The sequence below is a fragment of the Hemicordylus capensis genome, chromosome 1 (genome assembly GCF_027244095.1).
Source record: "Hemicordylus capensis ecotype Gifberg chromosome 1, rHemCap1.1.pri, whole genome shotgun sequence".
NCBI lineage: Eukaryota > Metazoa > Chordata > Lepidosauria > Squamata > Cordylidae > Hemicordylus > Hemicordylus capensis.
In genome coordinates, this window is record NC_069657.1 from 225,175,826 (window position 1) to 225,191,842 (window position 16,017).

The 16,017-nt window shown below is 42.5% G+C and overlaps 1 protein-coding gene across 6 annotated transcripts in view; it reads left to right on the forward strand.

Annotated features, from left to right (window-relative positions):
* Positions 1-16,017, forward strand: part of CREB1 (cAMP responsive element binding protein 1) — a 53,206-nt gene that overhangs the window by 12,559 nt on the left and 24,630 nt on the right. For 5 of the 6 annotated variants that reach the window (XR_008313555.1, XR_008313556.1, XM_053285202.1 and 2 more), the window contains exon 2: positions 10,669-10,723. The exons of the other annotated variant lie outside the window; for it this stretch is intronic. The gene's annotated coding sequence lies outside the window, so the exon portion shown is untranslated. The remainder of the gene's footprint in view (positions 1-10,668; positions 10,724-16,017) is intronic. 6 annotated transcript variants of the gene reach the window in all.

Genomic DNA, 16,017 nt, shown 5'->3' on the forward strand with positions numbered 1-16,017 from the left:
GGGCTTCAAAAGGGGCTGGAATTGCTATTTTCAGTCGTCTTTCAGGATTTGATGGGCCTTCTGCCTGAATATACAAAAAAGCCAGTGTTTGGATTCCATCACTCTAGAAAAGGAACCCAGGATGTGGCCATGTAGACAAGAGGTTAGGGCTATGCAGGTAGAGCCAAGATAAGTTATATATGGATTATGGGACAAAATTGATTACAATTTGGGACCCAGGTGAGAGAAAGCACTAGGTGTAGGAGACAGGGATAGCCGCCACCAATGACTGTCATTTTTTCTTGTGGGGAAAACTGAAGCAAAGTACTTACGGGCTCAAAAGCTTCTCTCCAACATCAGTAGGTCATGCTTCACCAAGAATCAGTGTAAGGTGGTGTCTATGCAGTCTCTTGCTCAGTTGTCACCATAGCCACATAAAGCCCAAAGTAATAGGGACAACTTATTTGGACAAAAGTTTTCTTGGTATAAAAAACAGACTGATCCAGTGTAATCTCATACATCCTGCTGTTTCTGTTGTACCATAAATAGAACTAAAACATTACAAAACAATATTTCTATCTATTATTGACTTATTTGGAGTATACCAAAAGTTTTACAAGTGATAGTGTATTTTTTATATTCTAACTATCCTGGCCATATCCAGCGCATGTGAAATTTGATTTCTGATGTGAATTCTCAGCTCTTTAAAAAATAATATGGACCTTGTGGTTGCAATTCTGTTTGAAAAAATGAACATGTCTGCTGAAGACTTTGGGTGGGAGGTTGAGCAAACCACATTTAACTTTGGTTAAGGGTACAAAATTGGACTATGGGATGCATGCTTACTTCTCTCAGCACCTCCCATCTCAAATGCAAATTTTCCCAGCTCTTCCCTTGCCTTCTTGTAGGCAGCTTCCAACCTTAGGTTCAGCTCCTAGTTTAGGAACCAGTCCTGCCTTATGTTGACCACTGCTCACATCAGTTCACATGTAGCACTATAGTATCATTATATAAGCTGTATATAAATGTAACATCTCTTGTGAAGGGCATGAGGAGGTTTCCACTTGAGTGGGGCGATGCTGGGGAAGAGATTATGTGACCACCTCCCATGACCAATCCTGGAAGTTTAAAAGAAAAAGAAAAAGATGAACCTCAAGCATGTGCCACTGGGAAATTTATTAATACAAATGATGTGCCCAAAGCATTTCTACAAATGTCTTCCTCAGGTGCAACTATGGAAAAGATTAAAATCTAAAGATAAGCCAAAACACTGGGCTAACTATATAATACAAGCTATGAAAAGGCTAGCACAAAAGTAGAGACATTCCCAGTCCATTATGTGAAATAAAAGTTAAAACTACAGGGTAAGTTCAAACAAAACCTTATCACTCTTTCGTGCCATTACAAATGCAGTAGACTCATGCGGATTCAGAGTAAAACATACAGAATTTTGCAAAAAACAAAGTTACATATAATGATGTACATAATGTTTTCTGATAATAGAATTTGGGTTTTCTTTGGGTAGAATTTTCCTCTATTTCAGTTGAAAAATATTTTAAAAGTATGTTTTGCCTTGGCTGTATTACAGTTTTACTGTGCCAGCTATTGTACTTCAGGGGAGGTATTTAAACCTGAAATGTGTGAGTCTCAGAGAAGACAGCTCAAAGCTAACGATTTAACTTGTTTTATTCATAAAAAGAAGGCAATCGGGCATCCAGTATCAAAACATACAATGCTACTACTAATACCAATCAAATAATCAACTAATTCAACATGTTCCTAATCTAAAAACCCTATCCACCATCATCAAAAGGCCCCAGCCCAACTGACATTACAGCTGTCAAAACCTCTTTTTCGCCAACATTCTCCCCTCCAAATATCCTTCCCTGCCCTCTTACTTCAGTGTTCTATGCTCTTCACAATCCCATCCAGATGCACCTCAGATTCCAGTTCACTCCAGCTCCTTTTGTAAACTATGCTGCATGCTCACAATATCCATTGTGAGGCTGACTTGTCTATTGCGGCTCAGGAGTTAATTGCGGCCATGACAACTGTGGGCCTATCCCAACTAGTGATGTGTATGGACTGGTCCAGAGGCCATTCTAAAGGCCTCCAGATGGGTCCAGACATGGGGCGGTTTGGTGCTTCGACGCTGGGGGGGTTCCTTTAAGGGCGGGAGGAGGGTGTACTTACCCCTCCTGCCACCCCTTCCCCCAGTTGTCAGCAAAAGGCTTCAGAAAGTCTTTTGCGCGTGCGCACATCACGTCTCCGCAACGTGTGCGTGATGCGTGCACACACAAAGGCTTTCTGAAGCCTTTTGCTGACAACCGGGGGAAGGGGGAGCAGGGAGGTACCCTGCTGCCCCAAGTGCTTACTAAAATACGTGCGCCGGTGGGGGAAAAGCGGCAGGAGGGGAAGTACACTCTCCCCCTGCCCTTAAAAGAACCCCCACCCCAGTGCTGGACTACAGCTCCGCAGTTCTGTGCACATCCCTAATCCCAACTAGTTTCAGGACCAACTCATGTTGCCGGCCACACACTTGATTTGGTCTTTTGTTCAGATCAGGGGGGTGTTCCTTGGGTGCGGGATCCTGTGGTTTCCCCATTGTCATGGACAGACCACTATCTGGTTAAAGTTGGTTTCACAGACACAACTCAGCCCTGCAAGGGTGGAGGACCTATTAAGATGGTTCTCTAGAGATGGCTGTTGGATCCAGTAGGATTCCAAAAAGCCTTGGAGGGTTTTGATGTTGGTCCTGCCAGTGATTCTGTCGATGCCCTAGTGGGAACCTGGAATAGAGAACTCACCAGGGCAGTAGACACAATCGCTCCTAAGCGTCCCTTCTGATCTGCTTTAAAAGTGGCCCCATGGTATACAGAGGAGTTGCAGGGTCTGAAGCAGCAAGGTAGGTGACTGGAGCACAAGTGGAGGAGAACTCGGCTTGAATGTGACAGGACATAGCATACAGCCCATTTGAAGGTTTATGTGGAGACGGTGCGTGCGGCAAAAAACAATTCTGGTCTGCACACATTGCTTCTGCGGGTTCACGTCTGGCAGAGCTGTCCCGGGTTGTGAGGAGTTTGATTCAGGCTCCTTCCAATTCAAACCAATCCCTGGGGACTTTATTCTGCTGCGATGATTTTAATGTGTTCTTTGTGGACAAAATCTCCTGTATTCGGGCTGACTTGGACTCCACTGTTTCTGCAGAGTCTATTAAGGTGGTGTCCAGCAATCCCTCTTGCAGTATTAGATTGGATCAGTTTCAATCTGTAATGCCTGATGACGTGGACAAGCTGCTTGGGGCGGTGCGGCCTACCACTTGTTCTCTGGATCCTTGCCCGACTTGGCTGCTTCTATCTAGCAGGGAGATTGTTGGGGATGGCTTAGTTAATATCATTAACTCATTGCTGAGGGAGGGTAGGAAGCCTCCTTGTTTGAAGGAGGCAATGATTAGACCATTTCTTAAGAAGCCTTCCCTAGATCCCTCAGTGATGGAGTTATAGGCTGGTCTCCAATCTCCCATGGTTGGGCAAGGTGAATAAGAGAGTGGTGGCTAACCAGCTCCAGGCAGTATTGGAGGAAACCAATTATCTAGACTCATTTCAAACTGGGTTTAGAGCGGGCTATAGGGTTGAGTCTGCCTTGGTCGGCCTGATGGATGACCTTTACCTAAATTGACAGAGCGGAATCTGCAGAGGGAGTGTAACTCTGTTGGTTCTTTTGGATCTCTCGGCAGCATTCGATACCATCGACCATGGTATCCTTCTGGATCACCGGGGGGAGTTGGGGATAGGAGGCACTGTTTTGCAGTGGTTCCATTTCTATCTCTCAGACATTCCAGATGGTGGAGCTTGGTGACAGTTTGTCTTTAAAATGGGAACTATTATATGGAGTCCCTCAGGGCTCCATTCTGTCACCAATGCTTTTTAATATTTACATGAAACCGCTGGGTGAGGTCATCGGGAGATTTGGTGCAGGGTGTTATCAGTATGCTGATGACACCCAAATCTATTTCTCCTTATCATCATCATCATCAGAAAATTGCATTCACTCCCTAAATGCCTGCCTACAGGCAGTAATGGGCTGGATGAGGGATAACAAATTGAAGCTGAATCCAAGCAAGACGGAGGTGCTTATTGTGGGGGATCGGAATTTAGGGGATGAGTTAGATCTTCCTGTGCTGGATGGGGTTACACTCCCCTAGAAGGAACAGGTACGCAGCTTGGGAGTGCTCTTGGATCCAGGCCTCACCATAGTATCTCAGGTGGAGGCTATGGCCAGGAGCGCTTTCTATCAGCTTCAGCTGATTCGACAGCTGCGCCCATTCCTTGAAGAGAACGATCTCAAAACAGTGGTGCATCAGCTGGTAACCTCCAATGTGGTACTGCAATATGCTCTACGTGGGGCTGCCTTTGTACATAGTTCGGAAACTTCAGTTAGTTCAAAATGCAGCAGCCAGATTGGTCTCTGGGGTAACTCGGAGAGACCATATTATGCCTGTCTTAAAACCGCTGCACTGGCTGCCAATATACAGGTGAAACTCGGAAAATTAGAATATCGTGCAAAAGTCCATTAATTTCAGTAATGCAAATTAAAAGGTGAAACTGATATATGAGACAGACACATTACATGCAAAGCGAGATAAGTCAAGCCTTAATTTGTTATAATTGTGATGATCATGGTGTACAGCTCATGAAAACCCCAAATCCACAATCTCAGAAAAATAGAATATTACATGGAACCAAGAAGACAAGGATTGAAGAATAGAACAATATCGGACCTCTGAAAAGTATACAGTGTACTGTGCTTGATTGGCCAGCAAACTCGCCTGACCTGACCCCATAGAGAATCTATGGGGCATTGCCGAGAGAAGGATGAGAGACATGAGACCAAATAATGCAGAAGAGCTAAAGGCCGCTAATGAAGCATCCTGGTCTTCCATAATAGCTCATCAGTGCCACAGGCTGATAGCATCCATGCCATGCCGCATTGAGGCAGTAATTGCTGCAAAAGGGGCCCAAACCAAGTACTGAATACATATACATGCTTATACTTTTCAGAGGTACAATACTGAGCTAGATAGACCAATGGTCTGACTCAGTATATGGCAGTTTCCTATGTTCCTATAGACATTGTAGGGTGGGGGTGAGGAAAATGCGATTCCCTTTATTTCCTTTACAAGTAACACATTTAGAACACAAGCAGGGCTTCCTGAGACAAAAGATTTTTTAAAATAACTTTGTCTCTGAATTTCCTAGTTTAGGTGCCATGACTCTCTGGAGCCGGGATTTTTCAAGCCGTGCGATATAGACTTAACCAGAAAAAATCGCCATCATCTATATATGTCTATCTTTGTATACCAAAGATAGCAGTTGAATAAAAGTAACCAGGTTTTGATAAAAAGTAAATAGCCTTCATACTTTCGTCAAATTGGATTAAGGAATTAATGAAAAAAATTTCATACAGATATATAACATTGTATTTTTATCCCCAGTGCTTCTAAAACAAAGTCTTGGAATGCACAAGCTTTTCCCTCTACCTATGTACTTCAGTTGTAATTTGAAATAGCTTCCTTGCAAGTAATTGCAATGAGGTAGTGGGGTTATGTGTGTGTATAAGTGTAATTGGTCTAAGAGTGATGACATTTTCTGATAGTGATTACTCAAGAGAAAACTCGAGAACAAGCTTGTTGTAAGAGTGTGTGGATTTTATTAGTGTTCTGTTCCATCAATTAAGAACAAAAGCTTCACTCTTTTATTAGTATCTCAGTTCTTTCTGAATATTGTTTCCTGAAAGTACATAAATAAAAATTGTGATTTGTTTTGTACGATCAATAATACAACATTCTCCATAACTATTCCATTAATGTGCTAGAATTTGGTGGTGGACTCTGGCATCTATTGACTGAGTTGATGTGGTATTATAGAGTGTTTTTATACATTCTATCTGCTGAGGGGGATTGTAAGCCATGAAATGTTTGGTTCAGCTTTGAGATTTGACAAATGGTTAGTTTGGCTGAGAAAAAAAGCTTCACATTGTCTTGGGGCAGGAAAAGTGGTAGGAACAATCTCAGTGGAAATGTTCTAGGAAATAGAGATGCTAAGAGGTAGAGAACCTAGAGAGGAAAGGGCAGAGCGTTCAATGTACTGGGGAAACCTAAACCTGAGGAAAAGGCAGATAAAAGACTACAAATATTTATATGGTGCTTTTCAACAAAAGTTAGCAAAGCGGTTTGCACAGAAAAATGATAGATAAATAAATATGTCTTCCTGCCCCAAAAGGGCTCACAGTCTAAAAGAAGCACAAGGTAGACACCAGCTACAGTCAGGAGGGATGCTGTGCTGCGATCAGATAGGGACAGTTGCTCTCCCCCTGCTAAATATAAGTGAACACCATTTTAAAAGGTTATATCTGCTCTGTTAGCATGGATCACAGAAAGAGAGAAACATACAGCTGAAGAAACGCAAGGTGGAAGAAATGGGGAGCTGAGAAAAGTAAGCCTTAATAAGGGGAGGGAGAGATGGGTTCCCAAGGCTTATGGTCAGGAGAGCTTATGTTATTGCCTAGAAGAAACAAGGGAGAAATGACTCCACAGAGAAATTAAAGGAAGCATGAATAGACAAAGGTAACGTATGCTGAAAAAGTAAGGGCTAAGGAAACCGTGTAGTTGAAGAAAAGAGTAGCCAAGGAGAAAGGTGGACTGAGACAAACTTCACGTTAGGTGGGTATAATAGGTATATACCACAGAAAAAAAGGAAACATGGTGTCCGCATTCGCACATAATGTGAAATTGGAGGTTGACAGACTCACCATTTCAATTTGAAACCATAAATCATATAGCAGACGTTCATCCAACCATGGTCTGGCAACCTCTGGTTTCAGGAGAGGGGAGCCCTTCCCTCTTCCTGGTCTGCCAAGGCCGATCCCAGCAAGCTCTGTAGCACCAGCATTGCCAGACTGTGGGCAAGACATCAGCATGTCACCAGAGTGGCTGTAATGGCCACGGTCTTAAAGGGGGAGTGCCAAGCCCAGTCATGCCTTTTCAGAACAGTCCACCCTCCCATTTAAATGAAAAGGGCATTTAAATGCCATGCCAGCGCATCTTCTGACAGCGATTGCATCGTCACCTCCTAAGAGCCCTGCAACAAAACTATCCTGCACAAGAACAATTTTGGGGGTGGGGGGAGTACTATTTTCCTGTTACTCGGGAAAGGGAAGGGAACATGATTTACTATGAGTGGATATTTATATGAGGGAAGTCAAAGGATTCCTAGGGCATGACCTAGGATGCTCTTGAGAGGTCTGACACCAGCAAAGCAGTCCATTCAGACCAAACCCCACTCCTGCTCCCCTGGCAGTTTGCTCCTGGTGGACTACTCTCATGAGAGGGCCAGTCTACTGGTGAGGAACCATTGGGGTAAACACCCTCGGTCTTCCATCAAACTGTGCACTCGTGAATTGAGCTAACCCAGCAAAGTGGGGCCTGGTTGCATGGGGCCCCCACTCTCTGGTTAAAGATAGAAATTTTGCCTTGCTATCCCCTCTTCCCTAAGAAGCCTTGCATGGACCCAAAGGAAATTGTGATGCTCCATGTGTCAGAGCCTAGATGCGTGTGCAGACACCAGGTGCTGGGATGGAACTTTACTCCGATTCAAAATTCCTGGGTTTGGGCCAGCATTGTGCCATATGCAGAACTGCTGCTGTGGGGAATCGTGGAAGGGGGAGCCTCAATTTTCAGTTACCTCAGGAAAGTTGGGTCGCTGTTTCAGGGCACAAGCAAGGGTGCACATGGGCAGATGACTGGCAGGGGGCACACTTTGACAGCTACTTGGTGGTAGTTGCCAAGAAAGGGAAAGCAGTTGCTGGAGTACACGTCCCCACAGCTTTCCTGCATAGAGCAACCCATGGCCTGACACACTCATGAGAGAGCTGTGCATGGGAGAAGGGGTTGTTTTGTTATTGTGCATTATTAGCAGTTCTTACTGTCACTCCAAAGACGGTTCTTCTCATGAGTTCAGAGTGGGTGTCCCCATGGCCTTACACTCTCATGAGTGAGCAATCCACTCCGGATCAGCATCCATTGCCATCACAGATGTTGAATTGTTCCTTTCATTGGAGCAGTGCTGACCCTTCTGCCCAGCCCTTCTCATGAGTAAGCCTATGAATTGCATAGGTACCTACAAGGGAAGAAGCTGGGCCCCCCTTCCCCAATTTTGTGTGTGTGCAAAAAATAGAAATTGTTCAAAAATCCCTGGTAGGGGCTGCATCTCTATAATTGTAGTTTCAAAAACTGCACGGAACCGTGGTTATCGCACCATCTGCGTTTGGACCTTACACTTGGGCAGCCAAACCTCAGGTCTCGGCAGCGAACCTTGCTGCAAACTGAATGTTCATTGGAGTTTGGTGAGGCAAACTGTAGGTTGCTTTCGCCGCGAAACCGCGGTTGCACACATTCAGATGTGATGGGGTTCCAATCTCTGTCTCATTTAACTCTAGTTTTGCATTACGTCCGAATTTGGCCATTTTCAAAAAAGAGAACACAAATTTTCATGAGATTTGCAGATGCTAATTTATAGATAGATGCAAATGGGGATGTCTCCTTAAAAAAAATTGTTCTGTTCTCACCAGGAATTATTCTCCCCCCACCCCCTGAAAGCTGCTCATATGCAGCTAAAATTAAGGCTTGAAATTCCTATTTTGCCACACACCTCAAAACCAGTAGCAGCCATGTTGATTGTTTTGTGACATCATGCTTACTGTCTTTCTTTGAGGCCTGGTTAGTAAGCATGGAGAGTGAAGTTCCCAGTAATAATTTAACCAAAAACAACCATGATTTTGAAAAATCCAAAAGGTACAAGGTACACAAGGGATGTGCACAAACTGGTTTGAATGTCCAGCGTTTCAGCTGGTTTAAAGATGGGAGGGATATCTTTAAGGATGGGGGAGGGTACTCTTTCCGAACGCACCGGCCACTTCCAATCCAAGGAGGCACCGCAGCGGCAAGGAGGTACACTGCTGCCCCTCCAGACCATTTTAAAAGACAGTGCTGGCGGGGGAAATGCGGCAGGAGGGGTAAGAGCACCCTCCCCCCCATCCTTAACTATATCCCCCCCCCTTCTAACTGGCAGGCGCTGGTTCCATGCACACCACTAGTATATAGTACCATTGTGCAAGAGTACAGGAGAGAGTTCACCAGAGAAACTATTTGCCTGCCTGCTAAGGAAAAGAAGCAACAGAAAGCATGGATAGATGCTGTGAGAAGAGAAAAGTAGTTCATTAAAAAATATTTGGTGTTCTTGAATCAGGACCATGTCACTGTTAGTACAAATAACTTCTAAGATGTTTTTTATTCCCAATATTGTTATGTTGTACATATTTTAATATGATCATTGTATTTTATTTACATTGTGTTACCTCAGAATGGCTAGGCCTCGGTGCATTTACCGCCCTCCAGCCTTGTACCTCATAAGGAGGAGAGGATGCTGGGTTCGGGCCAGAGGACTTAGAACAGTTTTATGACAGGCAGACATTCAACAGGTGCAACTTTACTTAGCATGTGAAAATGGAAGCAGCACCTGTTGATATTCTGCCTGTACTTCAGCTGCATGATAGCCAGAACTTTAACTAGTGAAGTTCCAATATCCAAATACTGGGAAAACTCCATTTACTCCATCTACTGAATTTCTGCCTGTCATTCAGCTTTGAATAGAATGACAGACAGAAACTCAGTTGGTAGCATTTTCCTCATGATGCTGAAGTTCTGGCTGTCATGTAGCTGAAGTATAGGCAGAATATTAAGAGGTACTGCTAAATTAAATCTTTGGATATACTTTTAATTTGATTGTGATCATGTGTTCTATCTTAAATGGTCAATTTTGGTCAGTATAATAATTTCTACACTCATTAATCACAAATGAATTTGAAGATTGGAGATGGAAAAGAAATAATGGCAGTAATTCAGCCTGTCCTATGACCACTGAATAAGTGGTCCAACAAGCACAGTTGCATTTTCCAAAAGGTGTAAAGCTTTTCCTCCAACACTTCCTTCCTTCTTAGGACTCCTGCTTTCCTCTACAATTTTGGTTTAAATGGGCCTTCATTGTCTACCTTCCAGAGAGTCACCCTATTAATTTCTTCTCCTTCCTGTCCCTGTTCTGCTCCATCTTTTAATAGTATTTTATTTGTCCTGTCAAAGATTAAAAGGAATTCCTACATAAAGTATATCATGTATAACTTGGTTTTAAAAGTTAGTGCTTAAGATCAAGCTTTGATATTGAAATGTTGGGACCTGGTGCTTTTCTACAACTCACAGCTAAACGCACACCAGCATCAAAATGGTGTGATTTCTAGATCATTGTAGTCATTCCTCAGTCGTAGCACGATATACCATGTTTTACACTAAAGAAGCACCACTTCAAGATTTTGAAGGTCCAAAATTCTGTGACTATTGTGTAAGGCCAACCCAAAAGTGTGAAATAATATGAAATAAAGCGATGGTTAAAAAAAATGCTTGTAAATGTTATCCTTTCCCTCATTATAAGAGTGTTTTGGTAACTTGCCATTGCTTGAAAAAATGACCAATATGCCCAGTGATTCAAGAAGTAAAATGTTATATTTTAAATGCACAATGTGCAATAAGAAGTGTGTTCAGTATATTTCAGGGTATCCTTTTCTCATTAAACTTTTTAGAACTTGCCTTATCCAAGAATGTGTGGTTTCGAAATTCAGTTCTTGAGTTACAAAGGTAAGAACAATGAAATATTTGATAAACAATATGTTTCTGAACAGTCAAGTAGTGGTGATGGGCTATAATAACAGTCATAAAAACAAATTGTAGAATAATATTTGATCTGAGGGAAAATCAGTTCTTGACACAAAGCTAAATTCTAATTTAGGTATCCTTTCTAATGTTAATATCTACCATTATTTTGTTGTGGTGACTCATATTTAGCAGGGAAACAGCAACTGTCCCTTTCAGCCTAGTCTCTCCAATTACTGTTACTGGCATTTTCTTTCTGGTTTTAAAGAAGATTGTGAGCCTTTTGGTGGACAGGAAACAGTTTTCTTTTTGTTTAAAAGCTACATATACATGTTCTTAATTTTTAAAAAAAAAACCCAAAGCATCAATTGTGGTGGTGTGTAGTTATGATCCAAGAGATCATATTATAATTGTATAGCCTGCCTTTCTATTAAATTCCTCAAAGCAGCTCACAACATAAATAAAGTATTATAATAATGGCCAACCTCCTGACTAAGGAAGAGATAGTATTTCCAATGAGGTTGCACAACCCTCAGTGACCCACTTCCAGGTCATAAGGAGCACTTTTGAGGGAATGGGAGATGGGCAAAAATCTCTCCTCCTGGCACAACCAGTGGAGCTCTACTAGTATGTAGTGCAGAAGTGCCAGCACTCTTCATAGAACACTGATACTACATTACTCTAGATGTCAGCCAGTAATTTAAAAACTGAAAGATAAACTAATCTAAACATCAGAATCAAACAAAATACCGGTAAGCAACATTTGAGAATAGTAACTCCCAAGAACATTAATCCCTCCCCACAAAAAAGCTTGAAATATATCATTTACACTGCCTTTATAAAGGGGCTGATCAATATTTCTTTTGGGAGGAAATTCCTTAGAAGGACCAGCACCAAAAAAATCTGCTGCAGCAATGACCAATCTGCTACCATTCATGCTGGTGTTGCAACCTACAGAAAGGCCTCGTGTTCAAATCTTAAAGCATAGGGAGGTATATATGGAAAATGTTGTAGAATCCCAGGCAATATGACTTAAACCATGGATTCCCAACCTGTGGTACTCCAGATGTTTCTGAACTACAACTCCCATCATCCCCAGTTACAATTTACTGTGGCTGGAAATGGCAGTAGTTGTAGTTCAGAAACGTCTGGAGTACCATAGGTTGGGGAACCCATGCTCTAAACCAGGCTTCCCCAAACTGCAGCCCTCCAGATGTTGCTGAACTACAACTCCCAGGATACCCAGCCACAATAAATTGTGGCTAGGGACTCCGGGAGTTGTAGTTCAACAACATCTGGAGGGCCGCAGTTTGGGGAAGCCTGCTCTAAACCATTAAATCTGACACCTTGTAATAAATGGAGCTCTTTCTACTGGTGAAGTGTGCTCTGTGCATAGTAGTCATGTTTCAGCATTGTAGATCAACTGCCGGTTCTGAACTACAGTTTCAAGGATAGTCTCACATAAAGTATGTTGGAATAGTCAACTCAAGAAGTTATCAGGATATGAACCACTTTAGAGAGGTTGTGTGCATGCCTAAACTAGTTTAGTAGTTTAGTTCACTCTGTTTTGAAGAAAACAAATAGCTAGAACTGCACAGAAAAATATAACTTTATTTCTACCCAAGTGGTACTCAAAGCAGTGTCAATCATGCTTTTGTTGTGAACCGCCCAGAGACGTAGGTTTTGGGCGGTATAAAAATATGTTAAATAAATAAATAAATCATCCAAGATATGATTTGAAAGACTGGAAGTGAACTGCAGGCTCCTGTACCCCCACCTCCCTTCTCATTGCAGTTTCACTTTCTGTTTAGCAAAAATCATAGTTTGCTGAGACATCTGAATTTTGATGTCTAAGTGCAAACTATGGTTTGCACTTATTTTTCAAATCAGAATTGGGGTTTCACTTCAAACAGTAGTTTCCAGTTCTGGTTTGGGGTGCAAGTACAAATCATAATTTAACAATTCAGATATTATGGAATGGATGTAATGGTTTGTGCTAAATAGGAGACTGAAGCTGTGCACAGGAGGAGAGGGAGCACACAAGTGTGCATTTATGACCCTACACACCATGGCTTGGAGAATGTCTGAACAAGGGCAGTGAGTACCTTTGCAAAAGAATGAGACAAAGATATAATGGTATAGAGAGAGACTTGATTAAGGAATGCCAAGAGATTTAAATATTTTCCCCAAGTGTCCAAAACACTTCATAGAGACAGAGGTTCTGGTTATATAGAAAAAAGGATGGTCACAGACAGGAATTCTTTCTAGTTGTATTTTCATAATACTCTGTAATCATGAGGACAGAAATTATTTCTTAATGAAAGTTTGGTTTGTAAAAACAGGATTGTCTCACATTTAGCCTTTAATGTTTATACACAGTGAATTGTTTAAGTTATGTCTAAGGCTATTTAAGATCCATATATTAGCCCTGAACATGTATACCCTAGGAAAAACACTATCACTGACATCCTAAGCATGCACACTTTGAGGGACAGCAATGTAACGAGAGCCTTTCACAACTCTCCCTTCATTCCCTGTTGCTCAGTAGCAATTAGACTTCCAGTGCTGTTCGCATTCTAGACAGTGTTATCTCTAAGGCGTGTGTGTGTGTGTGTGTGCACGCTCACACATTTTTTGATGTCAGCTCAGTTAACTTTAGATTCTGCTCAGGTTTAATCAGGAAGGCCCCACCCTGAATGCATGTGCGCTCACACTGACTTGATACTGCCGCCCAGAACAAAACTCATTCCGCACACAGATGAAAAAAGTTAGAGAGAACACTGTTCTGGAAGGATTCTGCAAGCTTGCAGACATATTGTGTCATCATGACCCTCAATGATGTGTTTGTGACCTTGCAGCCCTTCTGGAGTGCAAGCAGTGTTTGGGAGTCCTAATGGCTATTGCACAACAGTGTGTGTACAGGGGGAAAGGCCCTGCAGTCATGCCCCTGCAGTTCTTTGAAGTGGACACACTTCCGTAGGATGACTTTCATGGAAATGTCCTTCATGGAAATTATTTTAACCTGAAGGTTCACATGCTTCATTGTGTTGGCTGAGTTCACAGTCAGATCCAAAGTCAAAATCAAAAGACAACAATGCCTGAGTGATATGCAAATATTTTATGTGTTTCCCAACCACATATCCTTGATTAACTGTTGGTCATCTCAACACAGCTTTCTGTGCATAGTCAGAAGTGCAGTGTCCCCTGTCATCTGTCTCAGAGGTTTCTGCCACAAATTTCTCCTTCCCAAATTTTCTGTTAGAACACTCAGATATTGGGTTTCAAAATCTAATCATATTTACCACTATGGTGACTAGTACTATATGCATAGTTGTAGTAGACTAGTGTTCATTCCATTTAGATCAGAATGTTCAGGTCTGATTAAAATTCAATGTTTCATCAAAAACAATGCCTCTCTAACCCTCTGGGCCACAAATAATTACCTATAATGTTGGACTAAGCTAGCTTAGGCATTAAGAGAAATGCTGTGAAAGAGAGTTTAATCTTGGTATAGCAAATAAAACTTCATGGAAATGATAATTTGGTTTTTAAAGTTCATGCCATAAATCCTTGTTTAGAATTCTGTACTGACTTTTGCAGATATGTTTCTACTACTAACTACTAAAGAAATTTGGACTCTTTTTATTCCTTTCCCTTTTGACTTCAGCCATATTGGTCTTTGTGTTTATTGAAGAAAATTAATATATACAATGTGGGAAGCAATCTTAAACACCCTTAGTATGGTGTAAATTTCATTGAACTCAGTTGAACTTACTTCTAAATAACCTCTGTTGAGTTGTGCTGTTTATGCCTGTAACTCTTGGATCTTTGTGTTGGTCCAGTATCATTCACAATGTGGGCTTTGTGCCTGGGCAATAGTCCCCACGGAAAGATTCACAAACTCTTCAAAGTGCTCTGAAGCTCTGCCCTTCGTGCTTGCAGCACTCTCTCAGTTCCTTTCCAACCTGTTGTGTGTGCTTCCCTTAGGATTTGCTCCTTGGTTGTCCATGGTTCCTGGAAAACAAAGGTTTAGCAGTTTTCTTACTCAGTTTTATTGAACTTTGGATTGGTTTTTTTTACTACTGTTTGCTTCACATCTCAGTTTTATCTCCCTGTCTTGGTCTAATGGACTCTAGAAAAACTTTCAAGTGTTGTTCCTCTTGCCATGGGACCTTGCCCTCCAATAGGCACAACCTTTGTCTCCTTTGCCTTGGAGAGGACCACAACATTTGCACCTTCAAGATTTGCTTATCCTTCTCTAAACAAACTAGAAGAAGCAGGATGTTGTGGGAGCAGGATGACTTGTGGGAGCAGGATGTTATGCTTGTGGGCCACTTTATACCCTCCAACCCTGATGCATCAGCATCAGCATTGTCAAAGTCAGGCTCAGCCTCTAAGTTTCCCTGTAGGAGACTGTCCCTGGTGCTTAAAAACAACAACCAAGATCTCCTGAAGGAAACCCATCATAAGCACCACAAGCACAAACACAGAGAAGGTCATTCCTCACTGCAACTAAAACACTGCAAAACCTCCTCACCATTAATGTCTACACCACCGTCATAGACATCGACAACCTTGCACAAGCCAGCAGCAGCATTCTCAATACCGACCCGTTGATCACCCTCGACACCAGCTCTGGCTTTAAAGTCTATTCACCCACTGTCCACTACATCAACACTTCCACCTTGTTGTCGATACTGTCAACGTCGGTCTTAGGTTGGACACCATCTCTGTTCTCACTCTTCTTCCTCCTCTCCAGAGATCATCAAGTGGCTTTGGCCACTCCTCTATCAGCATCATTTGCCCAAGTCCCAACAGCAGTGTCACTCTTGACATTGACCACCATACCAGCTTCCTCCTTCAGAGTTCATGCTTCTCTGCAGCAGTTTCCGATATCAACTACATCTCAATCTATGTTGCCCAGGGACCCACGGCTCCCGTCTTCCATTCTGACATTGCTGGCCTTTGGGTCTCATTTTCCATCAATGTCATCGATATCAAAGGATTTCGACTCCATCCTAGGATCACCTATGACTACGCCCTCTGGCTCAACCTTTAAGGGCTTCTCTCTGCGGGGTCTCAACATCGATTAGGAGGCTGAGTCCAGTATGCCACAAGTTCCTAAAACACCTTCCGTTTTTCCAGGGAAGGCAACACCTACATGCTTTCCTTCACGCTACCCAGCTCACTCCTGGAAAGAGCGACAGAGCTTTTATCTCTCAGCTTATTCTCCTTACAAGGGAAGAGTGGATTACTGGAACTCCCCAGGAGCTCTTGAT